The 19,051-nt window shown below is 38.4% G+C and overlaps 1 protein-coding gene across 8 annotated transcripts in view; it reads right to left on the reverse strand.

The window, feature by feature from the left end:
* LOC311264181 (tumor protein p53-inducible protein 11-like) overlaps window positions 1-17,182 on the reverse strand; it is a 37,206-nt gene extending 20,024 nt beyond the window's left edge. For 2 of the 8 annotated variants that reach the window (XM_084364824.1, XM_084364821.1), the window contains exons 1-2: window positions 17,044-17,182; window positions 11,990-12,078 (exon numbers count right to left, since the gene is read on the reverse strand). The gene's annotated coding sequence lies outside the window, so the exon portion shown is untranslated. Of the gene's footprint in view, window positions 1-11,954; window positions 12,079-16,125; window positions 16,186-17,043 lie in introns of those variants that run through there. The other 6 variants (XM_084364823.1, XM_084364820.1, XM_084364825.1 and 3 more) reach the window with 4 other exon arrangements.
* Window positions 17,183-19,051: the final 1,869 nt, after the last annotated feature.

Below are 19,051 nucleotides of genomic sequence, written 5' to 3' on the forward strand. Positions count from 1 at the left end.
TCTTAAATGACTGACTCTGCACAAACTATCAATTTGCCACCATGCTCAAATTTTGAAATATAAATAATTTTGGGATCCTACATATCTAAAGAACATTTTTCCTTATACAGGATGAACAGTCATTTATATATTTTTAAAAATAATTTTTAGTTTTATTTCCTATAGAAACATTGGGTTTTGGACAAAACAGGACATTTGAGGACATCATCTTGGGCTTTGGAAAACACTGATGAATTTTGTCAGACTTTTTGTAGACTAAACAACTTATTGATTAATCATAAAAATACACAACAGATTAGAAAACAAAAATATGGAAATAATCGCTAGTTGCAGCCCTAGATCCTTCAAAGTCACCAGCCCACAAGAGTGAACAACATTAACAGAAAACAAAGCCTAAAGACAAAACCCTCTCTGATACAACCAGAACAAAAACATCACATAAGTATTTGTTGCAATTATATTGTAATAAATATTAGCTTGCACAGGTTGTCAAAATATTTTGGCAAACTCCTTTGTCTGTTAGATGAACTAAAAAAAAAAAAAGACACAAAAATGCTAGCACCTCATGTTGTGCAGGGGCAACAAAACAACTGATCGATGAACATAACAAGTCTTAAATGGTGCCTTTTCTCTCCCTGTGGCCTGCGTCAATGCACATTTTATATGTTCAGTTGACTATGACATCAGTACAGCTCAGTCAAGGTTCAAGGCGCTGGTAACAGGGATTATACCATGTAAATTGAGAGAGAGATCCTGTAGTTGTCCAGGGGTGTTGAAACTCAGATTTCTTCAGATTACCTAAAGTAAGGGTTTCCCCGCCTGATAGATGCTGGATCTGATGTAGTGGAAACTACGAATGAGGTTCAGTTGAGGCAAAAGGGCAGAGAAAAGGAGATGTACACAGAAAACCATGCTCATGACTGCTGGTAATAAACAAAGGACAATGAAGAAGGCAGTGAATTCCTATCTTGACACAGAACAGACCACCAATGCATGCCCTGGAAACTGTACACGCAGTCAATCTGAGAAGAGAACTGCTCCTCAGTCTCCATCAATGGATTATTGTGCTGAGTCAGACTGATTAACACTGTTAAATCATCTGGGGACAGTCACCAAGGAATTAACTAGTCCTAATGATTGTTGGGAATTGGAGTTTCCCTGCCTAATATTCAGTTATTACATCACACTGCAGCTAGGGAAATTACCCTCTTGATGGCTGACTTACTCCAACGTTATTATGTAAGAATGTTCCTAGAGTGGATCTTCATGGAGTCACAATTACATACAAAGCCGACAGTCCCAGGAGTCACTTTCACTGAAATGTGATGTTATAACTGTATCTGTTAGCACTTTTAACAAAGCAAACGTGTTGAAAAGCACAGTTTCGGTATTATTAGAATCATAATTGAATGCTACTTGACTACTCACCTCATAAAGTGAGATATCAAGAGCATTTGTGCGTTTCTGAAAAACAATGTCAAGTACTGTCCTATAAGCTCAGCAGTAGCGACTGAGTTCACAGCCTGAGGTAAAAATAGTAAATCTGGTTGGATTGGTAAATACACTAGTGGGCTGAGTTTAAGATGACAAATAAAAATGTTAAAAACTTGTTTTTAATCACTCATTATGAATTTATTTACTCCATGGCAGCAAACATATAACAATCATCACCACCAGATATTCCGGTACAGTAAACAGGCTCACTCTGTACTTTCCAATTCAAAGAAAAGTGTTGTGTGAATGTTTAGCCTTAGAATATTATACAACCTCCATTTACTAAAATTGAATTTCCAGGGGAAAAAAAGCATCAGATATTTGCGTTAAAACTCTCTAGATCTTTGCTGAATAAATTGAAGATTTTAAGTGGGATAAATTTGCCAATTTCACATATCTCTGCAACTGCCAGTTGTCTACCCAGATGTGACTGCCGTTGATAGCACACGTCACACTGGTTCAGTATATTGATAAAATTGGTTTAATCCGGATTTTCAGCACATTTGCAGTTAAAATGTGGCTACATTTAATACTACTAGTATTATACTATTTGTAGAATTAGGTTCCTGGGGTGGTTGCATAGGGATGTTTCCAAATTGTGTGATCCAAACATTAATAACTCCAGAACACTGTCATGTCTGAAAGTCAAAATGTATCAAATATACATGGATGTAATCATTTTCAAAATTCACAATATGTTTTAATTGGACCAAACATTCTTCTTTAATTCCTATTTTTAGCCTTTCAAAAACAGCATTTTACTGCAGTCTAAAAATGGTTTGCTCTCCTGATTAACGAGTAATGCGAGTTATATTAATTAAAGTTGATTTAAAGCTATTACAAGGAACATTCTTTTGTTGATTTCAGTGGCCACGTCGGACAAATGATGAGAAGGGTGAAACAAAGTGACTAACATCGCAGCTTCTTTCCTCAGGCTGTGAGACTGATGGTCTCTTTTGCTTGTATAGGTCATATAGGGGCATCAGTATGTAACTGAGACTGTTTTATAATCAGTTAAAAATTCCTTTTTTAGGGTAATGACATTTCTAAATTATGACAACATACATTGAAACCTTCAATCGAAAACCTCAACTGAAACTTCGAATGTAAAAAATGACATCGGATATGGCCCACTTTCAAATGACAGCACACGCTTGACACAGCTTTGAACTCGAATGCACCAACAAAATGTATAATTTAATGGTGCGTAATAAAGACAGGTGGGTTATTTTTACCATTGGTTACATGAACTGAGGGGGGCCCTCTAGTAGTGATTGGTTGGTGTTTCTATCTCTGGAGCCATCTTGACATGGCAGGCTAGCTGTGAATCCAACGCAGAAGCAACAAAGACGTGGTGACGTAAAGCAGAGCTGACACTTGGTGCACACACACAGCTGGGAGGTGAATGATCCTCCTCCGAGGAGCAAAATCATCGGAGCTCCGCAGGGATCCAGCACACAGAACAGACGACGAGAATGAGATCCCTGCCTGCCTTCAATCTATACACAAAAAACAAAGCTGACGCAAAGCTTCAGAGCCTGTCTGTACTGTACTCGAAGACACTGCTGTGAAAAACAGCCAAACAGCAATTATTACTACTTATATATAATTATTATTTTACTGTTACAGTGACAGAGTTGTTGTTGATTTCCTCATCTCTGAAGTAGCATATTATAGCACTGTCACTATGAGGAAGCAGAAATCAATGTTCTGTTTCATTACACATACACTCAGTTTTTAGTGTATTAGGTACACCTAGCTAGAAGTAATTTAGTCCAATACAGCAGTCCTGCAAAAAATCCTACCTTTATCAAGGCAATAATGTTCAATTTATGTTGAAGCCGTTACATACCACTTTTAACCCCAAATTAGCATATTTATGCTGTTTCTTTAGGTAACAGGTAAACCTGTTAAAAACAGGCAAATGACTCCTTTCCCTTTGCCTGAGGACTGTTTTCCTTTATGTTTCTGTCAGCTCTGGAAGCCACAGAAGTTCAGATCGTTGTTTTCTTTTAAATATTTTATACTTCAGTTTCTCTTTTAAACTCAGCGCCGTCTGAACGACGGTCATGAGCTGCCAGATGGAAAAGTATTTACAAGACTCCTTAACATCAATGCGTGTCATAACATGGTGCCTGACAAGGGGCAAAAATCTGCATGTTCACCAGGGTGTTGAGCCGATAAACAACAATAACTACTACAGAGTCATTTGACGTGGGGGTGAGTACCAATTGTACCCATTCACATTTAAGACTAAAGTCAGGCAGGTGTTATTTGGGGGACGAAGTTTGTGGTGCTAATGCATTATACAGAGAAGTGTTTCTGTTGTGTAGTCTACCTCTTTTTATATAAAATGGGGTGGACAGCATGTATCTACAGAGTTAAGTCAGGAGAAATGAAGGCCCTGGTGGTGCAGTGGAGTCACAGGTAGCTGGAAATACCAGATGTCAAATGCTTGTTGTCCAGGGTAACTGTGAGCCGAGACTAATTAAATGATCGAATGAGGCAGGCTTTAATGACGCACAACAAATGGTTATTAGTGGATAAATCTCTGCACACCCGATTATTTTCCCCTCAAGACCGCTGGCTTATTAGAAGAGATTTCAGGCATTTCAAGGGGACCACTGACCCTTCACTACACAAAACACTGTCACAGTAAAAGGGGTTGTGTTAGTGCACTTTGTGGATGAGGCGAGTTACATTTCAGATCATGGTGCTAGAATGCTGTACATTTTTGCTTGTGGGTAACAGTGAGAATTATTACTTACATAGCCTTGAAATGCAGGCAGTAACAGCTGCAGTGATTTCGTGAGAGAATAACAGAGAAATTATTATGATTATGGGGTTGTTTTGTATCTACAAGTTCATCTTGGTAAGAGCTGTGAGAAATATGAGTATGTGTTTAATAAGTAGATTGCAATGGGTAATGATCAGTAATGGTGATATTTCACAGCGGTGGTATTTTATTTTGTGTGAGTAAGTTTGTGTTGCGTCTCTCCCTGGGGATTGTAATGTCAGAAACAGGATCCAAAGGTTATTACACATTCCATTTGGTATGCACATTTTCGTACATTCAGCCCACTGTTACCTGTAGACCGAAAGATTATTTTGCTACCAATTTGAGGAATGATCAATTGAAACACCGTATGAAGAAAGCATTGTACATAAGTCCTGGGGCTGCAGAGGTATAGGTTTAGAGATTAAAGGGAGAAGTGTACATTTGATCTGGGTTTCTGACTCTAAAATCTTGGCCTAAGGGCATGATGTCTATTGATACTCCAACACCATATAACTGAAATACATGTCTTAAAGCAGAAAGAAGGTAGGAAAAATCCCATTGGTGTTCTTTATCAATCTCACAATTTTTGTCATCTTTCTGACTTCCCTTTTCACATTCTTCTCTGATCTAGTTGACCGTGGTGCAGAAAAACAAAAAAAGGGGTGTGTGATAATGTGCAATTTCTTTAAGTGAAAAAGACATGTTTCTGTGTTTCTAGGGAACCCCACGTCGCTAGGGGCATTTACTTTCTCTCGCTGACAAAAGTGAGTGTTAAAGCAAATGAAACAGCTTCCTGGCTGTCTACCTCCTGGAGCCTCCGGACTGTGATCAGCGGTAGAATGGAAATACATTCTTTCTATGAATTTTAAGGTCATGCCATACTTAAGAAATACTGTGAAAACTGATTTTGGCATTGTTATAAATGTTGATATATTTCCATTAGCACAAATCAATAAAGGTGTTTCACAATAGATGAAACAATGTTAATTGCATAGAGGACTGATTCCTGAGGTTTCACAATATGACTATTTAAAGACTTCGACTTTGTCCCTCCTTCCTCAGCTTGCCTTGCTTGCTGAAGCGCTACCTGGTTGCTAGGCAGCCCTGCTGGATGACGAAGAGGATTCATTTGAAGGCTCAATATGAGTAACTGAGGGTCTCTCTGTGTGGAATTAATTGCTTAGGAAAGCTCAAAAAGAAATCCTCAAACATCCAAACATTTTATATTGGCTTCTAATAACATGTAGTTCATGTCATTAAATGTTATGTTATCCTCCACTGTCTCACTTCCTTTCCTGAACAAGTGTAAGATAGCTTGTTATACTATAATCCTCTGCTCATCATTCCAGACACAGAGGAGGTAATGAATGCACACACACGTACATAGGTCCATACAGCAATAAACGCACGTTTATTGCCTATAAAGTTCAAATGAGCCTACAAGAAGGTTCCACAGTAGAGCCAACATCATCAACATTAGTGGGTGTAGGTGCAGCTTTTCAGTATAAGGCCTTAGGCACAACTACTTCCATCTTGTTGTCACACACTTGAAAATCAGGCAACAACATGGGCTCACTCACTCCATGATATGTGACTGTTTGTACATAACAAAGGATTGGCTTTCAGGAATAAAGTGGTAGTTTACATTTTAACATTACAGAGACAACATATATACAAACACAGAAAGAGAGAGAGGGAGATCTTTTCTTTTGGACAAATTAAACTAGTGTAACAGATCCACCACACACTGACTTTTTATTTTATTTTAAAGCTTTGTGTTCCAAGAGCAACAAGAATTTATGAAGTTGACATTTCATTTGCTGAATAGTCAGTATGACAAATCATCTTGTTCTACAGCGCACACTGCAGCAGCAATTATGACTCAAAACAACCTTCTTGGGTTATAGTTTATCGTCTCACCAGTAACCCTGAAACAACGACCCCCAACCCTTCAAAGCAGCCCCTTGCGTTGTTTTAACACAGGGCTTTTTTCTGTCTGATGAGCCACTTACAAAACTGACCAATAATGTGATCAAAACTAGAGACACGATTTTGCTGGGGCTCAAGTATTTAAGTTAGATACCCTGGCCTAATTATTACACAAGATAGCTAAATAGATAAAGCCACTAGTTGATTGATTTACTCCACATTTCACAATCAAAGTAATTTACTGCTATAGGTCAGTAGGTCAGAATGTCCTCTCTCATGAGGCCTATCCTCCTGAGACAACCCTAGTCTCTGTGCTTATGGCCACCCCCATGTCTAATACAAAGAACCTGATTATAGCATTTCATCAGCCTGTCATTGTTTCTGTGTTACTCAGCTCTGATACAATGACATAAACGCTTGAATCAATTCCCCCTATTAGTAAGCAGAGCACATTCCACAAACAGTGCAATATACACAGCTGCATCCATGTCAACGCAGGCACATACCATTCTTGTTTCGATTCAGACTCTGTGATTAGTTTGTCCATCATTCTCCCACACTGCAGACAGAGCGCAAATAATAAAGGTTCTCTGTGACAGAAAATCAATACTTTCAACATGAAATGTTATAACCTCCCTAAAACTTCAACCTTTCTCTTGTCTGTAGAAAATACAAAGCAATCTTCAACTAGAGACCAAATTGACTCACATACTCATAGAACTGGAGTTACAGCCGGTGACGTTAATTACCATTCCTTACTCATGTCGACCAACATGAACAACAATCCAACAAAGAACCGCAATTACTCCATTGTTGTCTGCAAAAACCAGCACAGGAAGTGAAGACCCAGTGGATTAACTTGATTTTTGATGGAAATGTCCCCACAACAACTTGCTTCAAAACTCAAGCTCAGTCATTAGAGCGTTCAAACTTGGAACCTGTAAGTTTCGCCACTTCTTAAGGATATACATTTAAAGTCATACTACCTACCCCTATTGGACAGCAATGAATCATGCAACATAATTAAGTGACAGACAATGGAATTTCAGTCATCTCCTTCAAGCTCTTCTTGGAAATGTTATAGCTTTGCTCAGGAAGTTGAACATGGCCTGCATCTTGCCAGGAGTAGTAAAACACAGCCCAAACACAGAATAAAGGCCTAAATCAAGCCTTTGTTCGTTAGTGGGTACTAGTTTCGTCTGAACCAAAGATTGCAGCTGATTTTTTTTCAAAGGGTTCCAACTCTTCAAAGTGTCCCCAAACTCTGTCTGGGCGTGTGTGTGTGTGTGTGTGTGTGTGTGTGTAAGGCCTTTGATGTAGCGAAATCACCCTTTTGCCCTAAACACATCCGTATTAGACTGCCAGAAATAGCTCAGACAGCTTGTTACTAAAATTGTGGAATTTGCTCAATAGCCTACAGTAGCAGCAATCTGCGAAGAGCCAAAAATGATTAGATCACTTTTCACGTCCATAGTGGAAAAACCATAACAGTACAGCCATGGCCAGTGATTAAACGGTCACTAAATAATTAAAAGTGCTGCAACATAGTCAACTGTTTATATTTAGTGACATGTTGCAACATGTCACTAAATATTGTGTTTATGCTTTAAATATTTCCATAGGTAAAACTTTGATTTTTCCTACTTGCATCCAGATAAGCTTTCTCTACCACTGAGCCATTACTGCCAATTTTGTCTCACTCTATATTGTTAACCTATCCTCACATATGCCACAGTGACCACTTGGTAAATGTGAGTACACCCACGCAGCTTGCTAATCAGGTTTTTACTGAGCACCACAAATGCCATGAGGGCTCAGCTGAGTTTACACAGAAACAAATGAGGGAATCAACCTTAGCCAAAGGCTGATGTTGAGCATGATGAGGTGGATATCTAATAGCGAAAAAGGTTGCATTTGACTCGTGGCCCTATTAGCTTCAGTTTACTCCTTTGACAAGAGACATTTATTAACCTATTTAGAAGAAAATTAAACTTTTCAACAGCAAGAAGTTGCTAATTTCTCTGGCTCATTAATGTCAGAAATTCTGTCAGAACCATCCAAATAAAATACTGACTGATGTTAAGAACACTATGAAAGCTGGGAAATAAAGTTGTGACTATCATTGGATTTATAAAAACATTTTTAAATCATTAAATTATATGGCAAATGTTTGCAAAATGACATGTAAAATAATCAAATTAATGTGCATTGCAATGAATTATTTTCCACTGCATTAGATCAAACAAAATTTCATATGAAACACCTTAATTTAATTAGTTTATCAGCTTTTAATAACAATTTGTTAGGAATCATAAATACTAGGGATCAACCACTATATTTTTTTTTCCCCAGGCCAATAACAATACCGATTTTGATCAAGAAACTGAGTGAGACCACAATAGTGGTGACTAAAAAATTAGAAAGGATGCTGCATCAGAGCCAAAGTAGGACATTTTATATTAATCTATTTTATTAGCAATAGGTCACGAAAAATACTGATACTAATAATCACAAAAATGCTAAATATTGGCCCCGCAAGGCAAATAATCTACAGTCTACCCCAAATAAATATGGCCGTAAAACGACATAATATGATATCAAGATACTGTATGGTTCCACTGTAAGGCAATATACTATGATATTGTAGAATACCACAAACATGAAATACTTAAAGTAGCAAGCACATTAAATAGGAGAGAAAAATAATAATAAATAATATATATAGTATAGTATGTCATAGAACAATGACTGGACAGACGTATCTTGTTATCAATGCAGTCTTTATTTCAGACGATGTGTGGCACCTCCACTATAAAACGCTTTGTCAAACCCTGTAAAGTACTGCTTCACTGTGTACTGAAGAGCTTTTCTCAGAAGAAGTGGCATTTGATGGATTAAATTTATTTTAAGAACGGATACAGTTTTTAAAAAGGTATGAAAAAAGGGCATCAAAACTAACCAGAGTTAATGTGTTAGAATGAAATAAGTGACCACAGTTTGGTTGTTATTAGATAAAATGGGAGTCAAACAGTGTTTTACGCTGGGAAAATTAAAACTGCATAATGTTTTGACCCTTGTGTGAGCTCAAGTACTAAGGAAAGGTGTGTACCTGCGAGTGAGTGTGTGAGTGTCTAATGTGTGTTTTGTGCAGGGAAGGGGAAGGCTGGCGCGTTAAGGCTGAATTATATTTTACCCTGGGTTTCAATCATTTTGCACAGGGCGACTAGGGTGTTAGCATGCATTTGCATACATTTGCATTGAAGATGCTTCATCCCTCGGGAGGTGCAATTTATTACCATTAGTCCTTTGCCTACAAGTGGTCGTGTTTCTTCGGAGTGTATGTGATGGAGGTATACATGACACTTGGTACTGGAAGCCCCAGCATGCGTCACTCTTCGCAGCTTGTCAAGTGTGAAAGGGTACAAAAACAGGAGCGCCTGTTGTTGAGCTACCTTGATTTGAATTCTGTTAATTACATATATTACAGTATACACAATCCTGATACTAACCGGTGTGATCATGTTTATTTGAGCTCCTGACATGCAGTTTAGTTAAAACAACTCACTGTGGATGATGCACAGAATTTGGACATGGTATGATTTCAGGTTTTACCATGAATGCAAGCTAGTTGTAATTTATTAAACTAGAACAAAGTTCTCTTCAAAATGAGAGAGGAGGAACAATCAAGTCATTAACTAGTGAAGTCAGCTGAAACTATTTTGAAACAGCGTCATAGGATTGAGATTTCTGTCCTTCTCTAAAACAACACAACAAGAAAAGGCAGATAAAAGACATTGTGGAACAAAGGATGCCAAGTTGGACCAGGGTCATACATTCTTCTGAAAACAGCTGCTGCTGAATGTCCTCTTCAGCATCATATGATAATTTAGACCAACTTCAGGTTTAGATATTTTTCTGCCTCTTTATACACCTGTCTTGGTAACATCTGAAAATGGTAACCATTAATCAATTAATTGACTGATAGATAGAAAATAATTGGTGAATGATTCTGTCAAAAATCCCCAGAATAAATGTTGGCAATGTACATTTCTGCAAACCACGGATATGTTAAACTTAATAAATTTTAGGTTTAATTTTCAATGTTACCTTGCTATGCTTATGCCCTAGTTAGGTTGAGGCACAAAAAACACTTGGTTAGGGTTAGGGAAAGCTCATGTGTTGCCTTAAAATATCTGTTTTGGTCCCTACGAACATGGCTAGAGATTAAAAACACCCAGTTTTTTTCGCCACAATCGTGGCTGGAAATTTTCCTGAGGTCTCCTTTAAAATATCCAGTGGTTTCACACTTCGTAATGATGAAAATCAGTCTTGAACTGCGGTCACTGGCTTGGCAAAGTTCTCATCTGTAACTCCATCACCATCCCCGACAGGACATGTACAAATGTGAACGCATCAGTGGGTTGCAGAAACTTGAACTGCCAACATTTAATCCTGGTGATTGAGCTGGAATATTCCCTGTTTTCTCAAGTCTTTCATGGTAGAAAATTGGTTATATTTGGGTTTTGTACTGTTGGCCAAAAGAAACAATTTGAAAGCCTTAACTTGGGCTTTGGAAAACATTTTTTCCAAACCAAACAATTAACCTAGTCAAATTGGCTCTATTTAACAATTCATGGCAATTTACATGCATCAATCACTTTTTTATTGGCCATATGTGAGCAGATTATAATGTGATGTGAAAAATTAGACCTTCTCCGTCTCTCTCGGCTGCCTATACAAGCCTGTGGACAACTTAATTCAGTCATTTAATGCTGCTGGACTCTGGATTTCTTTTTCAAGGACTTTTGTTGAATTTTCCAGTCCAAAGGATGTGACTTCATGCACGTTTTGGAGTGCCTCATCTCTGTTAAAAATAGAGCAACAGTAGCTAAAATTAGATAACATTAGTCCACTAAAATAAAACTAATGACGGGCTTCCAGCACAACACAGAGGTCCCACATGCCCCTTTAATAGAAAATGAAAAATAATAACTGTTGCAGCTCTATATTACTTACATTTTCTACTTTCTCAAAGTATGACAAGATATGTACTATTAAATTCACAGAGAAACTACTTTAGAGAAGCGACCTCTAGATGAACCCAGAACATTAAGTGATCCATTATGCAGTACTCTGGCACAGTTGTCAGTACAGTGAGAACCAAATGTTCAGTGGTGAACTGCTACTGGTGTCTAAATGGAATCAGTGAGTAAATGAAAAAGACAGAACGCTAACAGGAAATGGATTAAGCAACCTGAATAGGGATGGCTGTGAGGTTATAGCCTGAGCCTATAGAGAGATAAAGCTGCTGCCTCAATTCTTAACATTTAGCAGCTGAGGTACTTCCATTTCTTTCATCATATTTTGAGAGTGTAGTCCTTCCAGTAAAAGTTTGGTAGGAGGTCAGTAAACCAGACATACTAAGCAAGTGATGAAAATGTTAGGCGTGCTGCTGAGGAAAACTGAAAGGGGACTTTGTCCAAAATGGCAAGGGAGAAATATGAAACCATATTATTAAAGAAACTCAAAGCGCTCACACAAGCAGCCAAATCAATCACAATGCTCCACTGTGAGCATGAATACATACAGACCTCAAACAACCAGTCTCCACAGAATGACTCTTTAAACATCTGACCAGCACAGCCTGGCAATTTCCTCATTTTGGGTGACTGCAGGCCTTTTACTACAAACATACCAATTACTAAAGAATTACAAAACAGGTAAGTGAAACAAAAACAAAACCTTTACTTACTGAAATACAGATATTATCAGATGTTGAATACACACTTTGCTCTTAACCCCAGTGGAAGAAGATGAAGCTTCTGCTGCCAATACTCCGCTCTTCCAAATGTCCTGTAGGGTCTCCTTAAGTTTACCTGTCAATTAAAAATTAAATATATGTTTTAGGGCTACACGATATGGTAAGAAAAAAAAAATCTCATTGTGATTATTTCACAGGTATTGTGATTGCAATATGATTTATGATCCCATCAAACAAACATGTTTTCTCACATCTGGAGAACAAGATTTTTAGAAGAGGGCATCTCTGCAGCACTACAGCACTTCTTCCTCATGTTGTTTAATCACACATTTTGGGTTTAACAAAAAGACTGCAGCATGCTGCGATTTGAATATTGCACTTAGCAATATTGCAATTTGGATTGTATTTCGATTAATTGTTCAGTCCTGTTATATTTTACTACGAATGAAATGAAATGAATGAAAGTCGCAGAAATATTCTTTGACCAAACAAGAGGATGCAAGTGAGCCAAACAAAAGATAGCGCCACATGATGCAAAACATTACAACATAAAATGAAGGGTTATCAAAGAAAATGAATTCTAAATTAGATTTTGCCGAGTTTATATGGACAGCTGGAATTGCCTGAGGGAAATTACTTGCCAAATATACACAGAAATTGTCTACAGTGTTTTGCCAGAACTCAATAATAGAATTGCTTTTCAGTCTTCCCCACATGTAATTAATGAGTTGGGCAGCCGATGATCACTGCCATAAAACGACAAAGTCTGAAAGCAGCATCTGGTCTTAGCTTCTCTAATCTTGTCCACTGGAAATAAACAGAAGCACATCTGCTGTAGAGTCTTTATTAAAGTCAATGGCTAACCCACTGTCACACCACACAGTAGAAAATTAAAAGCAAAAGGAAGAAAAGGATCCTTATTGGCAGAAGAATATTGCGGGCACACAGCAACAGTAGTCCCTTGAGAAAGACCAGAAGTCAGTACAGTGAGATGAAACTAAAAATAGCTAACCACCATTTTGCTGAGGTAAATCACATCTGTTGCTGTTGTAAGAATTAATCTAAAGTAACAAAACAACGCTAGTAAAAGAGATCCACATTCACTGTAAGCCTGATCCATCTGTTCTCTGAGAATCATAAAATAAAGGAACAAAAACAAAGCTGTGAGGTAAAGATCCTTTACAGCCACTGTACAATCACATGGGCTGCGACTAATTATTATTTTCATAGTTGATTATTTTCTCAATTAATCGATTAGTTGTTTGGCCTTTAAAATGTCAAAAAATGTTGATGATTGTTTTCCAAAGCCCAAGATGACCTCCTTAAAGGTCTTGTTTTGTCCACAACAAAAAGATATCCGGTTTACAGTCATGGAAGAGTAAAGAAAACCAGAAGACATTCACATTTAAAAAGATGAAATCAGAGAATCTTGACTTAAAATTATTTGAAAAAAATTACTCAAACAGATTAATCGAAATAGTTGCCAATGAATTTAATGGTTGCCAACTAATTGATTAATTTGTGCAACTGTGCCTTAAGAGCTAAGCTAACAAAAATAACCATTACAATTGTAATTACAGTTTGTTGTGTGATTTGTGAAGTGTTAATTAATCACTGAGGGGTTAAAACTAAAAAAGCGGTCACCATCTGCTTTGGTTCCCCAGCATGCAGCATGCCAAGAGTGTGTGAAGGACCTGTGGGACTGCCTCAGGGCTGTCCTCTGTGCCACTGCCTGCCTCAGTGCCTCTTCACATGAAACTATACAGGGATGCATAAGTGTCTACATATGCTACTGCCTAACTCTCCGAGGCTTAGTTCAGCCTCACAGCCCCGGCTCCACTGAGACCGGGTTAACTCTCTATCCAGTCTGATGGAGTGCACTGGGGACGTTTAAAACTTGCAAAGGGATATTATCCTTTTCCACTTGGTTTTGAAGAAAATATAGTGCTACTTCCACCAACAGTACCCCCGCACTGAATCTGACCTGTTAAATAGGGAATTCACAATTTAATGTAGTATTTCCATGGGTCGAACAGCTGTAAAGTACAGTTGTAAGACATGTGTACCACTTCAGGGTGACACCAAGAGGTGTGCTGTGGTTCTGCATGAGAGCCAATAATGAGAAGAGCTTGCAACAAAAGCTGAAAGAGTCTTTGAGGTTGGCTGAGGTGAAAAAATCCTGCAGTCACAAGCGTTCATGGAAAGAGAAACAGTCTAAAAGGTCAACAGGGCAGATACGACCCATTTACCAGAGCTACTCTTGCATCCAGAAAGTGGAGTTCTACGTGGTTAACGGTGGAAATATCTGATGGTTTGATCTTGCTTTGGTTAAAAGGACGGAGATGCTGTTGAGCACGTACCTCCGACCACAAAAACTGCTGATGGCTACATCAGCACTGCCACGGTATCTTCAACAGACATCCACTGCCGCCCACTCCACATCAACTTTATTCATTTCCCACAAAGCTAAAAACTGTGTCACTGTGCACACAAGGAACAGAGGAGGAAGCCACGTTTCAGCTTTCCTTTTTCCTTGGCCAATTAGAATCCCCCGCCCGCCCACAGAGCCAGGATGACAAGTTGATTCCTGAAGTGATTAGAGAAAAACCAGTATGACTGCTGCCATGGGAATAAGACTTGATTCATAAAAAAGACAAAGCAATCCATCATACTTCATTCTGAGCGGTAGAATAGCTCATTTGTCTCCATGTCACATTTTTCATTTTGAGACATAAGGAATGTAATAACCACCATGTTGCTTCCCTCATGTAATTTGCTTCCGTTTCTGTTTTGAGGTTTGTTGTGTGTTGAAATGCTTGTAGTCTTACAAACATGGGCATGTTGATGCATACCTCATTCAGCAGTAGTATCATTTTAAGGTAAAAATACAACTGTTTATTGTCTGTTCTTGCTTCTAAAACACTTTCAAATTCAGTGATTGGAGGTTGGAAACACTTAACACAACACACTTACAATAAGTTGATCATGGTGAATTTTCACCACGATAATCATGAATATCCTCACATTGTTGGCTTGAAAAAGCTGTCTAGCCAAGCCTGACACCATGGCTGAAGGCATGGCTTGTTCATTGTAGAATGACCCCCACAAAAAGAAGCTTTATTGGATGTGGTTAATACTATGGATACCAAACTAGGGAGTTGAGGTTAATGTTCATTAATGTATCCTTTATTTTTGCAGAAAGACCTTAAAATGTATGATAACTTATTTGAGATTCTTTGATTGTTTGGTTTAAACTAAAAAAAAGATGCTTGTCATACTGTGATGCAATAAAAACATTATTTTTTAGAAAGTAATTCCAGTAATGTTTCGCACTGCCTCAATTCTAGTTTTAATTTTGAAGTTTTAAGAATATGTTGTTGATTATCAGGATAATATCGTGAACAGGATAATCTTGACATGACATTCTCATATCGTCCCATGCCTTCTTGGAAAATAAGCTGATATTGCCAACCAATCAACTGTCAGACTAATCAGACTTTCCCTGCAGGCTGCTAAACAGAATGCTACGGTTGCACAATGAATTGCAAAATAATCTAAATTGCAGTAGGGCTACAGTAAGTGAAATATTAAGATTGCAAGAAGCTGGAATTTATTGACAGAGGTAAAATGTGCAACAAAACATGATTGTAATGAAGTATTGTAAATATGCCCCAGCCTACAAATGTTGTTCTCCTGATGCAAGAAAACTTTTTTTTTGTACAGACTTTAACAAATGTTATTCATCTTTGAAATGTTTGAGGTTATTGCAATTTCTTGTAGCGTATGCTGTTATTTAGATGAAGAAAAACATGTATTTGCAACTTTATTCTTGTATACAATAATTTACAAATTGTGTTAAGAATTCAAACATATTCACCTAAATGAAAAAGTCAGGCGAACCAGCACAAGTTAGTCAGGAGCCCGTTTTGTGGTTTTAATGGTGAAAACCAAAACTGATGCAAAAATTATCATTCCTACAAATCTGTACCACATCGCCATATCTGTCAAAATAGTTGCAATATGATTGTTTGACTACGTCGTGCAGTCCAACACAATAGCGATAGCTCATTTCACAGCACTGACAAAACGACTGTTTATTCTGGGAGTGCTGCAGCATTGCTGAACTCCACTTGGGACAAGTCTCGACACCACAAACACTAACCTGAACTGTTAGGCTGCAGACTCACACTGAGTGATTCATCTCTGCCAGGAGAAACAGCCACTATTTCAACACACAATTAATCTCAATTTCAGGAGGGAAATCCAGCCATATAAACATGAACGCTGATACAAACCCCTTTCATTTTTATATAAACATGGCAGCACACTACTGTGTATGCCTCCCTTCTTTCTTGCAATAAACACAGCTTGTACACTGGCATTTCTTTTCTCAATAATAATCCCAAGTGCTGCCCTTATTGGGCAATTTCGATCACTGAAACATCCAGATATCGGGTGTGTTTCGCCTCTACCACACTGCTAAATAATCCACTTTCACCTATTAAGCTGTCAACTCTGTCGCCTCCTTTTGAAAACTTAACATTTTTGAGGGATTTTCAGGCAATACACACGTTTAATTAATAATGGCAGCACATGTTTTAGGGCTTTGAACTGGGTAATAATTAGTTGTGAACCTTTGGCTGCTGAATAACTTCACAGTTTAACTGCGTGGGGTGAAGCACCTCACGTCGCACGGGGATAAATGAATAGGTTCACCTTCTGATTAAGATACACGTTTTTCCTGAAGTTAAAGCTAACTGATGAGAATTATTTTAACGGTTTATTTTCTTCAACGGTTTTTTGACAAAAGCTGTCGACCACGCTCAACTTCACTTCCCCCAGCTTTTTCTATTGTTATCCACACTTCAAAGATAAATTCACACCGACTACCACCACGACTCAACAACTTAACCACCGGATAAAAACAGTCGAGCTTGAAATTTCTTACATTTTTAGCTAGCCGTTAACGACGAGGACAAAACACAGGTTGAAGCATCTTAAAGTACAACTGTAACGTTACTTCGACAATAGTTACGGTGTTTTGTTTTTTTAAAAAGCACAGAATAAATGTGTAACTCACAGTGAGAAGTGGAGAGGTGTCTTGAGTTTGCTTCAGAGTGAGACGCTAGCCGTCATTTCAGTCAGTGGTCACAGTGAGAGTGAGGAGGCTCCGAGCTTTACTCACCACAGCAGCAGCAGCACACAAGGCGAGCGAGCTGCACTCTACCGTAATGACCCGCGCTCACACGAAGGCGCACATTGGATCGTGTCTACCGTAATACACAGACCAGCATGTGATTTATGCAGTGGAAAAACTAATGCTAGTTTCAATCATCGGTGTAAGAAGTATTGACATCGTTAAACTGTATTCAATTCAACTCATTTCAATAGGCTTAACTGGCATGACGTTTTACATGTGTTGCCAAAGCACAATTATGAAATTATTTTTAAAAAAATAAGGAAGGAAGAAACTCAATCTGTGACTACATACAAATCTATGAGTGTCAAAATATAGTCCTACCTTAAAGCAACATTATGCAACTTTTTTTTAATATTAAAATAAGTCTCAAAATCATTTAGATGGCACAGTGTCTTTCAGTGGGGAGCTAAAGTCCAGTGGACCCCATGGGACCTAATTTTGGAAGAACATTGTAATGGAAAGAGACAAATCATTGTTTCAACCCGTTTGAGTTGTGCCATGAACTACACATATGATGTTTGCCAATTTGAAAGATAATTTTCCAAGTCAAGAGAGTCGCAGTTTGTCGTAATTAAAGTGATTGCCAGCGGAACCACCTCCAGCTCAACGCCGGGAAGACCAAAGAGCTGGTGGTGGATTTCCGCAGGCGCAAACAACCCTGCATTCAGGTGAACATCCTGGGAACAGACATTGAGATGGTGACATCTTACAAGTACCTGGGAGTTCACCTGAACAATAAACTGGACTGGACTGATCACACTGCAGCAATATACAAGAAAGGTCAGAGCAGACTCCATCTGCTGAGGAAGCTCAGGTCCCGTGGAGTGCAGGGGGCACTCCTGACTTCTTTCTATGACTCTGTGGTGGCATCAGCCATTTTCTATGGTATAGTCTGCTGGAGCAGCAGCATTTCGGCAGCAGATAGGAAGAGACTTGATAAACTTATCAAGAAGGCCAGCTCCATCCTGGGATGCCCTCTTGACCCAGTGCAGGTGGTGGGAGACAGCAGGATGATGGCCAAGCTATCATCGCTGCTGGTGAAGGAGTCCCACCCCCTACAGGCCACTATCACAGCACTGGTCAGCTCCTTCAGTGACAGGCTGATACACCCCAAGTGTGTGAAGGAGAGGTATCGCAGGTCCTTCCTTCCTGCTGCTGTTAGAGTCTACAACCAGCAGTGCTCCCAGTAGACCTCACTGTGCACTGTGCAATAAAAAAACTCTGCACATATCCACACACTTTCTGGTTTGCACAAATTGGACAATTTTTAATATCCATATTTATTATTTATTGTTTGTAAATAAAAATACCAACTGTTTAAACTTACACTGTCCATATTATAAATAATAAATACTATGTCATATTGTAAATACCAATTTCATATTGTAGATATTATGTATATACCAGTTAAATTCTATTTCTTATGTCTTATTATATTGTTTATTTTTTACTTTTATTACTGTTTAAGTGTGATACTGTCCTTTGGCTGTTGTGACAAAGAAATTTCCCCATTTGCGGGACAAATAAAGGAATTCTGATTCTGATTCTGATTCTGATTCTGAAATACCATCTAGTTTTGTGTTAAACCGCTCAGTGAGCTACATCGTCCTGCTCAACAGACATCACCAACACCACTGCCAACACCAACTCGACACAGAAAAAGTATTAACAAAGGTGAAAACCACAATAACTCTGGTCATATAGACAACTGCAGTTACATGAAAGGGTAGTTCGCCAGTTCTGTGAGCAAGCTAATATACAGGCAAAAGCAAATAAAACTTCTCTATCAAAGTCAGGCCCAGTTTGCCCCATGGGAGCTTATTGGTAATACAACTGTTTGCCCCAGAAAGTTGGACCCAGAAGAAAAAAAAACTTTGTATGGTAGAGA

This window comes from Pagrus pagrus (genome assembly GCF_965226575.1).
Source record: "Pagrus pagrus genome assembly, chromosome: 10".
NCBI classification, from domain to species: domain Eukaryota; kingdom Metazoa; phylum Chordata; class Actinopteri; order Spariformes; family Sparidae; genus Pagrus; species Pagrus pagrus.